Source organism: Cetorhinus maximus, chromosome 2, assembly GCF_964194155.1.
Source record: "Cetorhinus maximus chromosome 2, sCetMax3.hap1.1, whole genome shotgun sequence".
NCBI lineage: Eukaryota > Metazoa > Chordata > Chondrichthyes > Lamniformes > Cetorhinidae > Cetorhinus > Cetorhinus maximus.
In genome coordinates this window covers 113,846,358-113,865,606 of record NC_135880.1, presented here as the reverse complement: position 1 = coordinate 113,865,606, position 19,249 = coordinate 113,846,358, and positions in this window count along the sequence as shown.

Below are 19,249 nucleotides of genomic sequence, written 5' to 3'. Positions count from 1 at the left end.
CAAGCAATATGTTTATATTGTTAATAAAATTGGTACTATGAAAAGGATTTTATTGTTATAAGAGGCTGGTGTTGCATTGAGAATTTACGTTTAATGGGCTGTGCTAGGTTTAACAAGACAACCATTTTATGTGTGTAGGGCAGAGGCAATGTGAGATCAAAAGCAGCTGTAAGCCTCCAACTGTCTACACAGGAACCAAAGTGAAAAGAACCTCATTTTGAATTTGTAAGGTGAAAATGCTCTGCCTGGTGTCTGGTTAAGTCTATGGGTTGCTGTGGCCTTAATGGAGATTAGTTTGGGAATCTGTTAAAAGTTATGATCGTAGTAATTTGTAGCCATATATTTAACTTGTGTACATTAATAAAATGTTTCATTTAGCTTAATATAAAAATTCGTGAGAACTGGTGGTATGATTCCTGAATTTAGAGTTGCATCTCAAACATAACACTTAAAATGATAGGTTATGACAGTTGTTTAAAGTTTCCCTCTGGGATTTAAAAAAAATAACTCAGCTTCACCAACTGCTCAGTCATAACACGGGGTAACTCCCAGACAAAGGACTAACCATGTGATCATGTGACTTGTAGTAGCCATCTTTTTTGGTTCAGCAAAAAGTCAATTTTTTTAAAAAATAGCAATAAGAATAAAGTTCTGGATTTCTTTTCATGTCCCAGGGACTCAACAGTGGCCAAACATCTCAGCCCAGGGCATCGCTGCAGGAGTTCCTCAGGGTGGTGTCCTAGTGGCCCAACCACCTTCAGCTGCTTCATCAATCTCCATCATAAGGTCAGAAGTGGGGATGTTCGCTGATGATTGAACAATGCTCAATTCAATTTGCAACTCCTCAGATACTGAAGTAGTCTGTGTCATACGCAACAAGATCTGGACAATATTCAGCCTAATAAGTGGCAAGCAACAAGTGCCAGGCAATGATCCTCTCCAACAAGAGAGAATTTAACCATCTCCGCATGACATTCAATGGCACTGCCATTGCTGAATCCCCCACTATCAACATCCTTTCAACATTGACCAGAAACTGACTGGATCAGCCATATAAATAATCCATCATCTTAAACATTCACTTCATCATGGATGGACAGTGGCAGCAGTGTGTACCAAATACAAAATGCACTGCAGCAACTCACCAAGTTTCCTTCGACAGCGCCTTCCAAACCTGTAACCTCTGCTACCTGCAAATTCCCATCCAAGCCACACACCATCCTGACTTGGAACTATATTGTTGTTCCTATACTTTCATTGGATCAAAATCCTGGAACCCCATGATGACCAGATGGACCATGGCAGTTCAAGGAGATGGCTCACCATCACCTTCTCAAGGGCAATTGGGGATAGGCAACAAATGTTGACCTTGCCAGCAACACAAATATTGCATGAAAGAATAAAAAGAAAAAGGAAGAGTTAAAGACAGTAGAGAGAAAGCATCAGAGCTCAGAAAATCGAGAAATAGTTTAGATGGAGCTAAGGAACAGTAAGGGGCAGAAAACTCAGGAGTTTTGATGGGTCCCCCAACACTAGTTGCAGTGTAGAGAAAAGTATAAAACAGGAAAATAGAGGCACATGAAATAAGATTAATACAGTAATCATGGGGGACTTTAATAATCATATGGACTGGGCAAACAAAATTTGCAGTAATATGGTGGAGGACAAGCTCATGGAATGTGTATAAGATAGCTTTCTAGATCAGTATGTTGAGGAACCAACTAGGGACAGGCTATTTGGGATCTATTAGTGTGGAATGAGAAAGGGTTAGTCAACAACCTTGTAGCAGAGGAAGAGCAGCCATAATATGATATAATTTTATACTGAATTTGAAAGTGAATTAGTTAAGTCTGAAATAGGGTCTTAAATCTAAACAAAGCAAACTATATAGGTATGAGGGATGAGTCGGCTAAGGTAGATTGGGAAACTACCTTAAAAGATATGACAGTAGGCAAGCAATGGCTGGCATTTAAGGAATACACAATTTGCAAGTGTACATTCCTTTAAGGCACAAAAACTCCACAGGAAAAGTAGTCCATGATTAAAGATAATATTAGATCAAAAGAAGAGGCTTAACATTGCCAAAACAAGCCATAAACTTGAGGATTGGGAGAATTTTAGAATTCAGCAAAGGAGAACCAAGGAATTGATCAGGAAAGGGTTGAGAATACGACAGTAGACTAGCAAGACATAAATAGATTATAAACATTTCTACAGGTATGTAAAAAGAGATTTTTGGAAGTAAATGTGGTCCATTGGAGGCAGAGACAGGTGAAATGATAATGGGGAATAAAGAAATGGTAGAAACATTAAAGGAATACTTTGTATCTGTGTTCACAGCAAAAGACACAAAAAACATTCTGGAAATAATGGGGACCCAAGGGTCTAGCAAGAGCGAGGAATGTAAAGAAGTAACACCAGAAGAATTAATAGGCTAAGTAGCGACAACTTCCATGGGTATGACAACCTGCTTCCCAGATTTCTAAGAGTTAGCTGCAGAGTGGATGCATGGATTTGATCTTCCAGAATTCCTTAGATTCTAGAACAAGTTCCAAGGATTGGAAAGCAGCAAACAACCTCTATTTTTAAAAAAGGAAGAAGGGAGAAAATGGGAACTATCGGCCAATTAGCCTTACATCAGTAGTAGACAAATCGTTAGATTCTGTTATTAGGGATGGGATAACAGGACACCTAGAAAATCATGATTAAACAGAGCTAATGTGGATTTATAAAAGAGAAGCTGTGTTCAACAAATCTTTTAGAGCATTTTGAAGATAAAACAAGTAGGATGGATAAGGGGGAACCAGTAGATGTGGTGCATTTGGATTTTCAAAAGCGTTTGATGAGTTGCCACATAAGAGGTTATTACACAAAATTAAAGCTCAATGGGATAGGGATGATATATCAGCATGGATTGAGAATTGGTTAATGGACAGAAAACAGAGTAGGAATAAATGAGACATTTTTGTGTTGTCAGGCATGTTGTCACACTAGAGGGGTGCCAGAGGATCAGTGCTTGGGTCTTAGCTATTTACAAATTACATTAATAGCTTAGATGAGCAGACAGAGTGTGACATATCCAAGTTTGCTAACAATACAAAGACAGGTGGGAACATAAGTGGTGAGGATGCAAAGAGGCTGCAGAGCGATATAGACAGTTTGGGCGAGCGGGCAAGAATATGGCAGATGGAAAACAATGTGGTGAATTGTGAAGTTATTCACTTTGGTAGGAAAAATTCAAAGAATATTTGTTGACTGGTGAGATCTTGGGAAATGCTTGCATTCAGGGGGATCAGGATGTCCTTATACATGTATTACAGTTAAAATGCAGGTACAACAAGCAATTAGGAAGCCATGTTGTGTTAGCTTTTGTTAAAAAGGGATTAGAGTACAAAAATAAAAATGTTTTGCAATCTAATTGAAACATTTAACATTTTTAAGGGGTTTGACAGGGTAGATGCTGAGAAAATGATTCCCCTGGCTGAGGGAATCAAGAGCACAGGGTCACAGTCTCAGAATAAGGGGTTAGCCATTAAGGATTGAGATGAGAAATTTCTTCTTACAAAGGGATGTGAATCTTTGGGATTCTCTACCTGAGACAGGATTCTCACATTAAGTATATTCAAGACAGAGGTCGATAGAATTTTGGGTATTAAGGAAATTAAGAGACAAGGAGAGAGTGGAGTTGAAGTAGAAAGATCAGTCATCATCAACCTAGTAGTCACGTTTTTTTATATTTGAGATTACCTATGCCACACAGATACACACACACAGACAAGTTTTAAATACAGCATCTACAATTGGAACAGAGAATTTGCATTTATATCATCTCTTGCATCTTTACCACCAAAAGAGCCAATGATTTACTTTTGAACTTGAATGTTTGTCCTTTCAGAAGTAAAGGTGACAACCATTTTTAAAAATTCATTCATGGAATGTGGGCTTCACTAACTGGGCCAGCATTTATTGCCCATCCCTAACTGCCCTTGAGAAGGTGGTTGTGAGCTGCCTTCTTGAACCGCTGCAGTCCATGCGGTGTAGGTACACCCACAGTGCTGTTAGGGAGTTCCAGGATTTTGACCCAGCGACAGTGAAAGAACGGCGATATATTTCCAAGTCAGGATGGTGAGTGACTTGGAGGGAACATCGAGGTGGTGGTGTTCCCATCTATCTGCTGCCCTTGTCCTTTCAGATGGTAGTGGTCAAAGATTTGGAAGGTGCTGTCGAAGGAGCCTTGGTGAATTCCTGCAGTACATCTCGTAGATGGTACATACTGCTGCTACTGTGCATCAGTGGTGGAGGGAGTGAATGTTTGTGGAGGTGGTGCCAATCAAGTGGGTTGCTTTGTCCTTTGCACGCAGCAAAGAATATAAATGATGTGTTAGTCTGTTTTTAGTTGCACTGTTTGAAGAATGAATACTTGGCAAGGTTGCCAAAACTTAGTGCTGGTTTTCAAATTGCCTTACCAACTTTTACATCAATCTGGAAGAGAAGTTGAAAATGATCAGTGTTTATTGAAACATTTAATTTTACAGCTGTGCTGTTTTATTTCTAGCTTTGGTAGGCATATAAGAACTCATACATTTTGGAAGTATTTTTAAAACTTTCATATCAAAACTATTATTAACCCACTTTGGAGTGTAGCCATACTCCTGAGTAGAGCCCTGGACCAGTCAATACCAATAGTAACTACCAAGGCATGTCATTGTTCCTAAATCTCACAAATCACTGACCACCCCACCCCACTTTCAACCACCCCAATATTTATCTCTAAACTGGCAAATAATGCTTGCACCATATCCAAGGCTTTAAATTTCTTCTATGAGAATGCTGTCTCAGCCATTCTTGTAAAGACGGATAGAAGTGCAGATGTTGTATACTGGAGTGTGCTGCGACAGTACCAGAAATGTTGTGAATACGCTGAGCTAAGGGTTAAAATGATCACTCGTATTGATACTTGCAGCAATAGGAATGAACCAGTAATATTCAAAATAACACAGCTAAATAGTCCTCACTTAAAGTTGTGGCAACGTTTCTGAAAATCATGACTTTAAGTGAAACAACTTTTAGTGAATATGGGTTCCCATTGGAATTAATGTTAAAGCGGAGCTAGGTCCTTAGGATATTTCTTGCCCGGAAACACCAATGTAAAAGTTGAAACACTGTACCACACATGTGCAGCACAGTATAGGATCCCTTCCCTCTCTCTCTCTCCCTCCCGCTTCCCAGCTTTCTATATCTCCCCTTCCCCCTCTCTCTATCTTGCCTTCCCCCCACCCCACTCTCTATAACCCACCCCCTCTCTCCCACCTTCCCCCTCCCCCACTCCCTCTCCCCCTTTCCACTCATCCCTGTCTTTGTCCCCTTCCCCCTCTCAGAACCCCCATACCACCTCATCCCTCTCTCCCACCCTTCCCCCTCCTCCTCTCTCGCCCTCCACCCTCTGCCCACTCACTCCACCTTCCCCCCTCTCTCTATCTTCCCTGTCTCTCTCACCTCCTTCCCCCCTCCCTCTCACACCCTTCCCCCTCACTCTCCCCCTTCCCCATTCTCTCTCTCCCCCCCTTTCTCCCCTCACTCCCCACCTTCCCCCTCTCTCTCCCCTTTCCCCTCTCTCTCTATCTTCCCTGTCTCTCTCACCCCCTTCCCCTCTCCCTCTCACCCCCTTCCCCCTCACTCTCCCCCTTCCCCATTCTCTCTCTCCCCTTCCCCCTCTCTCTCTCTTCCCCTGCCCCCTTCCCTCTCTCTATCTCCCCATCCCCCACTGTCTCCCCTTCCCTCTCTCTCCCCCTCCGCCCCTCTCACCTCTTCCCCTCTTCCTTTCCCCTCTTCCCCCTCTGTCTCCCCTTCCCTCCTCTCTCTTCCCCATTCCCCCCCCTCTCTCTCCTTCCCCTCTTTCTCTCCCTCCTTCCCCCCTATCTTTATCTCCCCTTCCCAGAACTCTCTATCTCCCCCTCCCCCCACTCTATCTCCCCCTTCCCCCTTCCCTTTCCCCCCCTTCTCTGTCTATCTCCCCTTCCAGCTCTCTATCTTCCCTTGCCCCATCTGTCTCCCCTTCCCCACTTACTCTTCCCTTCCCCCTCCCTCTTACACCCCCCCTTTCTATCTCTCCTTCCCCCTCCCCCTTTGCCCCTCTCCCACTCTGTCCTTAACCCTCTACTCCTTCCCTCTTCCTCCCCCATTCCTTCACCCCCCTCCGTTCCACCCCCTCCCCCACTGCATTCCTCCCCTTCTCCCACTGCTTCCCTTCCACTCCGTCCCTCCCCTTCTCCCCTTTTCCACTCCTTTCCTCCCGCTCTCCCAGTCCTTCCCTACCCCTCCCATTCCTTCTGTCCCGCTCTCCCCCACTCCTTCCCTCACCCACTTCCCACCTCCTCTCCCACTCCTTCCCTACCCTCTGCCCCTCCCGGTCTCCCCCTCTGTCCCTGATCCTCTCCTCCTAGGTTCCTTCCTCTCCCACTCAGTCCCTTACACTCTCCCACTCGGTCCCTCCCCCTATCCCGCTCCGTCGCTCTCCCTCTGCCCCTCTTCCCATCTGACCCTGACCCTCTCTTGCTCAGTCTCTCCCCGTCTCCCACTCGGTCCCTCGCCCTCTCCCAATCGGTGCCTCACCCTCTCCCCCTCTCCCCCTCGATGCCTTCCCCTCCCCGATTCCGTGCCTTCCCCTCCACCACATCCTACCTCTGTCTCCCTCCCCTACCCCGTCCCTCCCCCGTCCCTCTGCTCCTCCATCCCTTCCGCTCTGCCCCTCTCCCCATCTCTCTCCCTCTCCCACTCTGTCCCTCGCCCTCCGCCCCTCTCCCACTCCTTCCATCCTCCTCTCCCCCTCCGTTCCTCTCCCTGTTCCCCTCCATTCCTCCCCTCTATCCCTCCATCACTTCATTCCACCCCTTTTCCCATTGCTCTGCTCCCCTCCACGCCGCCCGTCCCCCTCCCACTCCATCCCTCCCCTTCACCCCTTTCCCACTCCTTCCCTCCCCCGTCCCACTCCTTCCTGCCCTTCTCCTTTCATCCACCTCACAATCCTTCCCTCCCCCTCTCCCACTCCTTCCCTACCCTCAACCCCTCGATCCGTCCTGCTCTCCCCCTCGGTCCCTGAACCTATACTTATTGGTCCCTCCACCTCTCCCACTCCGTCCCTGGCCCTCTCCTCCTCTGTACCTCGCCCTCTCCCTTCTGTGCCTTCCGCTATCCCACTACGTCCGTCCCCCTCCCTCCCTCTCCTACTCCGTTCCTGCCCCTCTCCCACTGTACCACACCCTTTCTCCACCTGTCTCTCCCCTCTGCTCCTCTGCCCCTCCCCCTCCATGCCTCCCCCCTCCGCCAGAACCCCCACCCCTCTTCCAGTCCACCCCTCCCCCTCTGACTAACTCCCCCTCTGACTAACTCCCCCTCTGTCCCTGATCCTCTCCTCCTCGGTCCCTTCCTCTCCCACTCAGTCCCTTACACTCTCCCACTCGGTCCCTCCCCCTATCCCGCTCCGTCCCTCTCCCTCTGCCCCTCTTCCCATCTGACCCTCTCTTGCTCAGTCTCTCCCCGTCTCCCACTCGGTCCCTCGCCCTCTCCCAATCGGTGCCTCACCCTCTCCCCCTCGATGCCTTCCCCTCCACTGCATCCTACCCCCCCCTCTACCACTCCATCCCTCCCTCTGTCTCCCTCCCCTACCCCGTCCCTCCCCCGTCCCTCTGCTCCTCCATCCCTTCCACTCTGCCCTCTCCCCATCTCTCTCCCTCTCCCACTCTGTCCCTCACCCTCCGCCCCCTCCCACTCCTTCCATCCTCCCCTCCCCCTCCGTTCCTCTCCCTGTTTCCCTCCATTCCTCCCCTCTATCCCTCCATCACTTCATTCCACCCCTTTTCCCATTGCTCTGCTCCCCTCCTCGCCGCCCGTCCCCCTCCCACTCCATCCCTCTCCCGTCCCACTCCTTCCTGCCCTTCTCCTTTCATCCACCTCATAATCCTTCTCTCCCCCTCTCCCACTCCTTCCCTACCCTCAACCCCTCAATCCCTCCTGCTCTCCCCCTCGGTCCCTGAACCTATACTTATTGGTCCCTCCACCTCTCCCACTCCGTCCCTGGCCCTCTCCCCCTCTGTACCTCGCCCTCTCCCTTCTGTGCCTTCCGCTATCCCACTACGTCCGTCCCCCTCCCTCCCACTGTACCACACCCCTTCTCCACCTGTCCCTCCCCTCTGCTCCTCTGCCCCTCCCCCTCCATGCCTCCCCCCTCCGCCAGAACCCCCACCCCTCTCCCAGTCCACCCCTCCCCCTCTGACTAACTCCCCCTCTGTCCCTTCCACTCTCCCGTCTCTCCCCCTCTGCCACATTGTCCCTCCCCCTCTCTCCCACTCCATCCCCCCTTCTCCGCCCGTCCCTCCCCTTCTGCCCCTCTCCCACTCTGTCCCTACCCCTCTGCCCCTCCCACACCTTCTCTCCTCCTCTCCCACTCCTTCCCTCCTGCACCCCCTTCTTCCCTCCCCCTCTCCCACTGTGTTCCTCTGCCGCTCTCCTCCATTCCTCCCCCATTGCCCACACCGTCCCTCCCCCTCACCCACTCCTTCCCTCCCTGTCCCCCCCCCTCTCCCACTGTGTTCCTCTGCCTCTGCATTTCTCCCCCTCCATCCCTCCCCCTCTCCTACTCCGTTCCTCCCTCTCTGTCCTTGCCCCTCTCTCCCACTCCATCCCACCCCCTGCCACTCCATCCCTCCCCCTCTCTCCCGCTCCGTCCCTCACACTCCTTCCCTCCCCTTCTCCGATTCCTTCCCTCCCCCTCCACAACTGCATCCCTCCCACTTTCCCACTCAGTCCCTTGCCCTCTCTCCCTGATGCAACACCCTCGCCCACTCCTTCCCTCCTCCTCTCTCGCTGAGTCCCTCCCCCTCTCCCACTCCTTCGCTCCTCCTCTCTCGCTGAGTCCCTCCCCCTCTCCCACTCCTTCCCTCCTCCTCTCCCGCTGAGTCCCTCCCCCTCTCCCTCCATCCCTCCCTCTCGACCACTCCATCTCTCCCCTTGTCTCCCACTCCTTCCCTCCCCCTAGCCCACTCCTTCCCTCCCCCTCTCCTACATGTTACTCCCCCACTCCCCTTTCTACCCTCCCCCTCTCTCCCGCTCCATCCTCCCCCTCTCTCCTGCTCCATCCTCCCCGTCTCTCCCGCTCAGTCCCTCCCCCTCTCTCCTCCTCTCCTTCCGTCCCCCTCTTCCACTGCGTTCCTCCCCAATGCCCCCACCGTGCGTCCACCCTCTCCCACTCTATCCCGCCCCCTTTCCCACTCCTTCCCTCCCTCGCCCTCTCACCCTGGTGCCACACCGTTTCCCACTCCTTCCCTCCTCTCTCCCATTCCGACCCTCCCTTTTCCCACTCCATCCCTCCCTCTCTTCCACTTGGTCCCTCCTTCTCTCCCACTTCTTCCCTCCTCTTCTCAAATTCCTTCCCCACCCCATCCCTCTGCTTCCTTCCCTCCCTCGCTGTCCGTCCCTCTCTCCCACTCCTTCACTCCTCCTCTCCCACTGGGTCCCTCCTCCTCCCACTCCTTCCCTCCCTCTCCCCCACTCCTTCCCTCCCTCTCTCCCACTGTGTTCCCCCACACTCCCCCTCCATCTTTCCCCCTATCTCCCACTCTGTCCCTCCCCCTCTCTCCCGCTCCGTCTCTCCCCCTCTTCCTCTCTCCTGCTCTATCCCTCCCCCTTGTCGACTCCTTCCATTCCCCATCCCTCCCCTCTCCCACTGCATTCCACCCTTCTCCATCTTCATTCCTCCCCCTCTGTCCCAACCCCTCTCTCCTTTTCCCACTCCTTCCCTCCCCCTCTCCCATTGCGTTCCTCCGCCTTTTCTACTGCCTTCCATCCCTCTCCCACTCCATCCCGCCCCCTCTGTCCCTACCCCCTACGCCCTCTCCCACGCGATCCCACCCCCTCTCTCCAACTCCTTCCATCCACCTTCTCCCATTCCGTCCCTCCACCCACTCACTCCCCCCCACCCCCCCCATCCCTCCCACTCTCCATCTCCGTCTCTCCACCTCTCCCTCATGCATCCTTCCCCCTCGCCCACTCTGTCCCTCCCCCGCTCTCACACTCCTTCCTCACTCCCCATTCCCTTCCCTCCCGCTCTCCCTCTCCGTCCCTCCCTCTCTCTCCCATGCGTCCTTCCCCCTCGGTTCCTTGCCCTCTCCCACTCAGTACCGCCCCCCCCAACTCTGTCCCTCCCTATCTCTCACACTCCACCGCCCACACTCCTTCTCTCCCTTTTTCCAATTCCTGCCCTCCCCCTCCACCACTGCATCACACCCCCTTGCCCACTCGGTCCATCTCCCACTCCTTCCCTCCTCACTCCCACTCTGCCCTCTCGTTTCCCACTCCCTCCTCCTCTCCTACTCCTTCCCTCCCCCTCGACCACTCCATTCCTCCCCTTGTCTCCCTCTCCATCGCTTCCCGTCACTCTACCTCTCTCCCCCTCCGTCCCTCCACCTCTCTCCCCCTCCGTCTCTCCACCTCTCTCCCCCTCCGTCCCTCCACCTCTCTCCCCCTCCGTCCCTCCACCTCTCTCCCCCTCCGTCTCTCCACCTCTCTCCCCCTCCGTCCCACTTTGTCCCTCCTCCTCTTTTCCCCTCCGTCCCTACCCCTTTCTCCCCCTCCATCTCTCCCCTCCTTCCCTCCCCACTCTCCCATTCCTTCCCTCCACCCTGTCCCACTCACTCACCCTCTCCCTCCCACTCCGTCCCTTCATCTCGCCCACTCCATCATTCCCCCTCTCTCACTCCATCACCCCTCCCCTTCCCACAGTAATCCCCCACTCTCCTACTGTGTTCCCCCTCTATCCCTTCCCTTCTCTCCCACTCCGTCCGTCCCCCTATCACCGAGTGCATCCTTCCCCTTCCACCCCTCCCCCTCGCCCACTCTGTCCCTCCCCCTCTCCCTTGCCCACACCTTCCCTCCCCAACTCTGTCCCTTCCCCTCTCCTGCTCCTTCCCTCCCCCTCATCCACTCTGTCCCCTCCCCTCGCCCACTCTGTCCATACCCCTCTCTCCCTTTCCTACTCCTTCCCTCCGCCTCTCCCACTGCCTTTCTTCCCCTTTCCTACTGCACTCCCTCCCCCCACTCCATCCATCCACCCTCCCCACTCCATCCCTCCACCCTCACCCCGTCCCTCCACCCTCTCCCGCACCCTGTCCCTCCACCCTCTCTCCCACTCCGTTCCTCCACCCTCTCCCCCACTCTGTTCCTCCATCCTCCTGCACCCTTGCCCTCCCACCTTTCCCACTACTTCCCTCCAGCCTACTCTGCTCCCTCCCTCCCCCCTTCCCTCTCCCTTCTCCTACTCCTTCCCTCCACCCTCTCCCACACATTCCCCCTCCGTCCCTCCTGTTCTCCCACTCCGTCCCTCCACCTTACCTACTCCGTCATTCCCCCCTCTCCCACTCCTTCCCTCCCCTCCCACTCAGCGGTCCTCCCCCTCTCTGACTGTGTTAACCCACACTTCCCCTCCGTCCCTCCCCCTCTCTCCTGCTCCATCCCTCCCCCTCTCCTGCTCCATCCCTGCCCCTTTCTCCCTCGTCCCTCCCCATCTCTCCCCCTCTGTCCCTCCCTCTCTCCTGCTCCATCCCTCCCCTTTCTCCCTCTGTCCCTCCCTCTCTCCTGCTCCATCCCTCCCCTTTCTCCCTCGTCCCTCCCCTTCTCTCCCTCCTCCGTCCCTCCCCCTAACTCCCTCTCTGCCCCTCTACCCGTCTCTCCCCCCTCCCCTGACCCTCCCCGTCTCCTTCCCTCTCCGATTGTATTCCACCCCCTCTCCTTCTCTCTAAATGCAATCCTCATCCACTCCCCCCTCCGTCACACCTGCTCTCTCCCACTCCGTCCCTCCACCTCGCCCACTCCGTCCCAGCCCCTCTCTCCTTTTCCCACTCCATCCCTCCACTGGTCCCTACCCCTCTCCTTCCGTCCCTTACCTTCCCTCCCCCTCTCTCACTGCGTTCCTCTCACTCTCCCACTCCGTCCATCTCCTCGCTGCCACTCCATCCTTCCACCCTCTCCTATTCCATCCCTCCGCCCTTTCCCACTCTATCCTTCCCCCACACCCCCCAGCCTCTTCTGGTCCATCGCTACCACTCTGTTCCTCTACCTCGCCCACCTCCTCTCTCTTTTTCCCACTCCTTCCCTCCCCCGTCACTACCCCTTGTTCCCTTCTCCCGTCCATCCCCATCTCCTTCCCTCCCCCTCTCCCACTCCGTCCCTCCATCCTCCCCCTCTCTCCCACTCCTTCCCTCCTTCTTGGCCACTCCATCCTCTCCCCTCACCCTCTGTCCCTACCCCTCTCTTTCCTACTCCTTCCCTCTCCTTCTCCCACTGCGTTTCTTCCCCGTTCCTGCTGCATTCCTTCACTTCTCCCACTCAATCCCTCCAACCTCTCCCACTCACTAACACTCTCCCTCCCGCTCTCCCACTCCATCCTTCCACCTCACCCACTCGTCATTCGCGCTCTCTCCCACTCCTTCCCCCTCCCCTTTCCCCCTCGCCCACTCCTTCCCTCCCCCTCTCCATTTCCAATTCCTTCCCTCCCCCGTCCGTTCCTCTCTGCTTTCCCCCTCCCATCCTTCCTCCTCTCCTTCCTTTCACCTCCTATGTTCCTCCCCCTCTCCTTCCCTCCAGCCTCTTCCACTCCGCTCTCCCTCTCCTTCCCTCCACCCTCTCCCACTTTTTCCCTCCACTGTCTCTTGCTCCATCCCTCTCCTCGTCTCCCACTCCATTCCCTCCCCTCTCTGCCGCCCCGTACCCCCCCATTCCTCCCCTTCTCTGCCGCACTGTACCTCCCCCTCTCCATCGCCCACTCCTTCCCTCCCTCCAGTCCGTCCGGTCTCCTTCCCTCCCTCCTCTCCCACTGCGTTCCTCACCTTTCCTACTGCGTTCCTCCACCACCGTCTCACCCCCTTTCCTGCTACGTCACTCCTTCCCACCCGTCCCTCCCCCTCTCCTACTGCGATTCTCCCCCACTTCTCCCCTTTCTTCCCTCCACCCTCTCCCACTTTGTCCCTTCACCTCGCGCACTCTGTCGTTCGCCGTCTCGGCCTTCTCAGCTCCCCTCCCCCACAGCGTTCCCCCACTCCCCGTGTCTCCCTCTCTCTACCCCTCCCCCATCGCCTACTGCGTCCTACCCCCTTGCCCACCCCTCTCTCGCTCCATCCCTCCCCCTCTCTCCTGCCCCGACTGCATTCCTCCCCCTCTTTAACTGCATTCCTTCACCACTCACCCCTCCGTCACAACCCCTCTCTGGTTCCATCCCTCCCCCTTGCCCACTCCGCCCCTCTCCTTTTCTCTCTTGAACTGCATTCCTCCCCCTCTCCTACTGAGTTCCCGCTGGCTCCCACTCCGTCCCTCCACCCTCTCTCCTTCCCTCCGTCTCTCCCCCTCGCCCATTCATTCCCTCCCTCCCTCCGACTGCAGTCCACCTCCTCTCCTTCCCTCCCTCTCCCACTGCGTTCCTCCCCCTCTAATTGCGTTCCTCCACCACTCCCCACTCTCTCCTGCTCCGCCCCTTCCCCCTTCCCTCCAGCCTCCCCCCTCCATCCCTCCCCTTTCCTACAGCGTTCCTCCCCCACTCCCATCGCCTCTCCTATTGCGTTCCTCCCCCACTCCCCCTCCGGCCCTCGCCCACTCCGTTCCAGCCTCTTCTGCTCCGCCCCTCCCACTCAGTGCCACCCTCTCTGTCCCCCGCCCCCCTCCAGTCCTTTCCCACTTGATCTCTCTCCGAGCCTGGACCCTTTCCTCATGGTCTGCAGGGGCCAAGCCCTTGATTGAGCCGACGGTTGGGGACAGACGGAACCAGGGGCCTCATTCCCTCCCTCCCGTTACTCATACTGCACCACCTGAGTGGCCAGCAGATTCCCATCCCAGCCCTACACTCCTGCTCCCAGTTCTTTCTCTCTCCGCAGTTTTGACCTCAGAACATGGCGACGGCTGGCCCAGAGTCAATTGTTGCGGATGGAGGTCGAGCCTAGCGTACAGGTGACATAAAACCAAAAATGCCAGTGCAAATTGCAAAACAGGCCCTAAACGCATAAACAACGTTAAAGCACAATGATGTTAAGCAGGGTGACTTAAAGCAGAGACTTCCTGTAAAGCAAAAGCATTCTTGTCCTTTGTGTTAGCTAGCCATTCTGCTTCACACTGTGCCTGGTTTCTGAGTCATTTTGATCTGTTCATTGCAGAGAACCCTGTTCAGTGCTCCCAAGAAGCAAATCATACCACACCTGAAAAACAAAAGTTTAGCTCAAATTTTAGAGATTCAAGCATTAGCGTTAATCCTTTCCGATATTGTTACAAAGCATCTTAAGTGACTGTTCACACAGTTTCCTTATAGAATAACTGAAAATGTAAATTCTCAGATCAGCAGCATCTGTGACAAGACACAGAATTTATGTTTCAAGTTGATGGTCAGACAAAATAGAGGCGTTCCTCAATAAAGCTAGGCCTGACCCAAAGGATATCTGTGGCTAAAAAGTATAATTTGGTTCCCATTCTAGGATAATGGTACCTTCCTTAGCTAAATCATGTTGCTGTTATGTTCCCTGCCATGAGTAGATGGCCAATCCCATGATGGGAGATTCTGTATGCCAATCTAGTAATCTGTTATTCATAGCCTCCGCCTTTCCTACTTGCTCACTAAAGCATCGCTTCCGATTGAAAATTCAGCCAAACCAATGGACCAAGAGTAAAAGGATAACAAAAACAGAATTACCTGGAAAAACTCAGCAGGTCTGGCAGCATCGGTGGAGAAGAAAACAGTTGACGTTTCGAGTCCTCATGACCCTTCGGCAGAACTGAAGTATAGTTAGGAGAGAGGTGAAATATAAGCTGGTCTAAGGTGGGGGGGCGGGGGGAGAGAGAAGTTGAGGGTGGGGTGGTTGTAGGGATAAGCAAGCAGTGATAGGAGCAGATAATCAAAAGATGTCACAGACAAAAGGATCAAAGAGGTGTTGAAGGTGGTGATATTATCTAAGAAAAGTGCTAATTAAGAATGGATGGCAGGATACTCAAGGTACAGCTCTAGTGGGGGTGGGGTGGAAAGACTAACAAAGTAGTGGTTGTAGATTTAAAAATAATGGAAATAGGTGGGAAAAGAAGAATCTATATAAATTATTGAAAAAAAAGGGAGGGGGAAGAAACGGGGTGGGGATGGGGAGTTTAAGATCTAAAGTTGTTGAATTCAATATTCAGCCCGGAAGGCTGTAAAGTGCCTAGTCGGAAGATGAGGTGCTGTTCCTCCAGTTTGCGTTGGGCTTCACTGGAACAATGCAGCAAGCCAAGGACAGACATGTGGGCAAGAGAACAGGGTGGAGTGTTAAAATGGCAAGTGACAGGGAGGTGTTCTGCAAAGCGGTCACCCAGTTTGCATTTGGTCTCTCCAATGTAGAGGAGACCGCATTGGGAGCAACGAATGCAGTAGACTAAGTTAGGGGAAATGCAAGTGAAATGCTGCTTCACTTGAAAGGAGTGTTTGGGCCCTTGGACGGTGAGGAGAGAGGAAGTGAAGGGGCAGGTGTTGCATCTTCTGCGTGGGCATGGGGAGGTGCCATAGGTGGGGGTTGAGGAGTAGGGGGTGATGGAGGAGTGGACCAGGGTGTCCCGGAGGGAACGATCCCTACGGAATGCTGCCGGGGGGGTGAAGGGAAGATGTGTTTGGTGGTGGCATCATGCTGGAGTTGGCGGAAATGGCGGAGGATGATCCTTTGAATGCGGAGGCTGGTGGGGTGATAAGTGAGGACAAGGGGGACCCTATCATGTTTCTGGGAGGGAGAAGGCGTGCGTGTGGATGCGCGGGATATGGGCCGGACACGGTTGAGGGCCCTGACAACGACCGTGGGTGGAAAACCTTGGTCAAGGAAGAAGGAGGACACGTCAGAGGAGCTGTTTATGAAGGCAGCGTCATCAGTACAGATGCAACGGAGGCGAAGGAACCGAGAGAATGGGATGGAGTCCTTACAGGAAGCGGGGTGTGAGGAGCTGTAGTCGAGGTAGCTGTGGGAGTCGGTAGGCTTGTAATGGATATTGGTGGACAGTCTATCATCAGAAATTGAGACAGAGAGGTCAAGGAAGGGAAGAGAAGTATCAGAGATGGACCATGTTAAAATGATGGAGGGGTGGAGATTGGAAGCAAAATTAATAAATTTTTCCAGGTCCCGACGAGAGCATGAAGCAGCACCGAAGTAATCATTGATGTACCGGAGAAAGAGTTGTGGGAGGGGGCCGGAGCAGGACTGGAACAAGGAATGTTCCACATACCCCATAAAGAGACAGGCATAGCTGGGGCCCATGCGGGTACCCATAGCCACACCTTTTATTTGGAGGAAGTGAGAGGAGTTAAAGGAGAAATTGTTTAGTGTGAGAACAAGTTCAGCCAGACGGAGGAGAGTAGTGGTGGATGGGGATTGTTCAGGCCTCTGTTCAAGGAAGAAGCTAAGGGCCCTCAGACTTTCCTGGTGGGGGATGGAGGTGTAGAGGGATTGGACATCCATGGTGAAGAGGAAGCGGTTGGGGCCAGGGAACTGGAAAGTGTTGATGTGACATAAGGTGTCAGAGGAATCACGGATGTAGGTGGGAAGGGACTGGACAAGGGGAGAGAGAAGGGAGTCAAGATAATGAGAAATGAGTTCCGTGGGGCAGGAACAGGCTGACACGATCGGTCTGCCAGGACAGTTCTGTTTGTGGATTTTGGGTAGGAGGTAGAAGCGGGCCGTCCAAGGTTGGGCGACTATCAGGTTGGAAGCTGTGGGAGGAAGATCTCCAGAGGAGATGAGGTCAGTGACAGTCCTGGAAACAATGGCTTGATGTTCTGTGGTGGGGTCATAGTCCAGGGAGAGGTAGGAGGAAGTGTCTGCGAGTTGACGCTCAGCCTCCGCGAGGTAGAGGTTAGTGCGCCAGACAACAGCACCACCCTTGTAAGCGGGTTTGATGACAATGTTGGGGTTGGACCTGAGAGAATAGAGTGCAGTAAGTTCAGAGAGAGACAGATTAGAATGGGTGAGAGGAGCAGAGAAATTGAGACGGCTAATGTCACGCCGACAGTTCTCAATGAAAAGATCAAGAGAAGGTAAGAATCCAGAGGGGTCCAGGTGGAGGGAGAATATTGGAGGCGGGTAAAAGGATCCGTTGAACGGGAAGAGGACTCCTGCCCAAAGAAGTGACCACGGAGACGAAGACGGCGGAAGAAGAGTTCAGCATCATGCCGAGCCCGAAATTCATTGAGATGAGGACGTAAGGGTATGAAACTAAGTCCTTTGCTGAGCACTGAACGTTCAGCATCGGAGAGGGGAAGGTCAGGGGGTATAGTGAATACGCGGCTGGGGCTGGGATTGGAAGATGGGGTGGGGACGGAGGGACAAGCAGGAGTGGAGGGTCCCAGATGGGTGTTGGTGTCGATGAGTTGTTGGAGCTTGCGTTCCTTAGCACTTGAGAGAAAGAGAAAAAGTTTCTTGTTGAGGCGACGGATGAGGCGAAGAATAAAATGAAACTGGGGGCACGCGCAGCTTTGAAAAAGGGTGCGGCAGTGCTGCTGGAGGGAGAGGTCGAGTGTGTTCATATGGCGGCGCATGGCACTGAGTGTGGATCTCAGAATGCGACGGGAACAACATTAAATTATTGAAAAAAAAGGGAGGGGGAAGAAACGGGGTGGGGATGGGGAGTTTAAGATCTAAAGTTGTTGAATTTAATATTCAGCCCGGAAGGCTGTAAAGTGCCTAGTCGGAAGATGAGGTGCTGTTCCTCCAGTTTGCGTTGGGCTTCACTGGAACAATGCAGCAAGCCAAGGACAGACATGTGGGCAAAAGAACAGGGTGGAGTGTTAAAATGGCAAGCGACAGGGAGGTTTGGGTCTTTCTTGCGGACAGACCGCAGGTGTTCTGCAAAGCTGTCGCCCAGTTTGCGTTTGGTCTCTCCAATGTAGAGGAGACCGCATTGGGAGCAACGAATGCAGTAGACTAAGTTAGGGGAAATGCAAGTGAAATGCTGCTTCACTTGAAAGGAGTGTTTGGGCCCTTGGACGGTGAGGAGAGAGGAAGTGAAGGGGCAGGTGTTGCATCTTCTGCGTGGGCATGGGGAGGTGCCATAGGTGGTAGTAAAAGGATGTTCACTGCAGCCCACTAATGAATTTAAGTAAGTCCTTAATGTCAAGGCTGATCCCTAAAAGATCCACAATTACTCTTAGCATGAAACAAGAATACCACTCTTGAAGAAGCCCAGCCCAGGCTATGCTGCACTGTGAAAAGGTGTTATGTACTGAAGTCCAATCATTGAATGTCTGGCATTATAACAAATGTCTGGAATATGAGCCCAAATCACTGGCAATGTAATAAGGTAGCAGTGGTATACCCAATTCAATTCTTTTTTTAATCTTATTTTGGGCTGTTGATGCTTGTCCTTAGGAGAGTAGGTTAATTCCTCAGCACCAGGGTCAACATTTTTGGATTCTGTTGCTGATGCAAATAACCACATCAATTTATGCCAACTATTTAATGAATGCCTGAAAGTCAGTCATGACCCCCTTGGTTAAACTCTTGCGTCATGGCATGTTGTACATAACAGCTCGCTCAATATTAGTTGGCAGAGAAATTTGCGTGCAGGGTGGCTGGCAGCATGAATTTTCACACCCCCGTCTCCTTGCTCACTAAAATGTCTCCCTTAGGTTTTGTTAACTCCTTTAGAATGCAAGTTATCTAGATGCCCAACTGTTAGGGTACCCTGATATAGTGAGTGATAAGATGCAGATGAGGACTTACCTGCTCTACCACTGTACTGCTGGTGCCTCAAACTATTTAGACCATTGCCAAAGGGATCATCAGTACCAGCGAGATTTGATAATTAGCACTAAATCTTTAGTATCAGCTGCCGAGAAGAAGTTCCTTCTTCTGTTATACAAATTCCAACATACACAAGCCATGTGCCAAGTAGTCCAACATTAGTGACATCCTTTGCACTGGTGGCAGTTCTAATCCCATGCATTTGCTCTCTTTCCATACCACCTCCCCCACCCCACCCCCCAATTTCCCTTCCCTCAAACACATTCTATTCTTAATGTTAACATGGTCTCAGCTTCAATCACTCATTTTCTCTGATACATTACCTGATTATTAATGGTGCAAAAAGAAATACAGGGTGGGGAAAAGTATGTTAGCCAGTCATGGAGTGCTGAAAGACTTGCCACTTGATAACACTCATTACACTTATTCATTGAACTCAAAAGTCAGTCACTGACAGGAATGGTTAATGG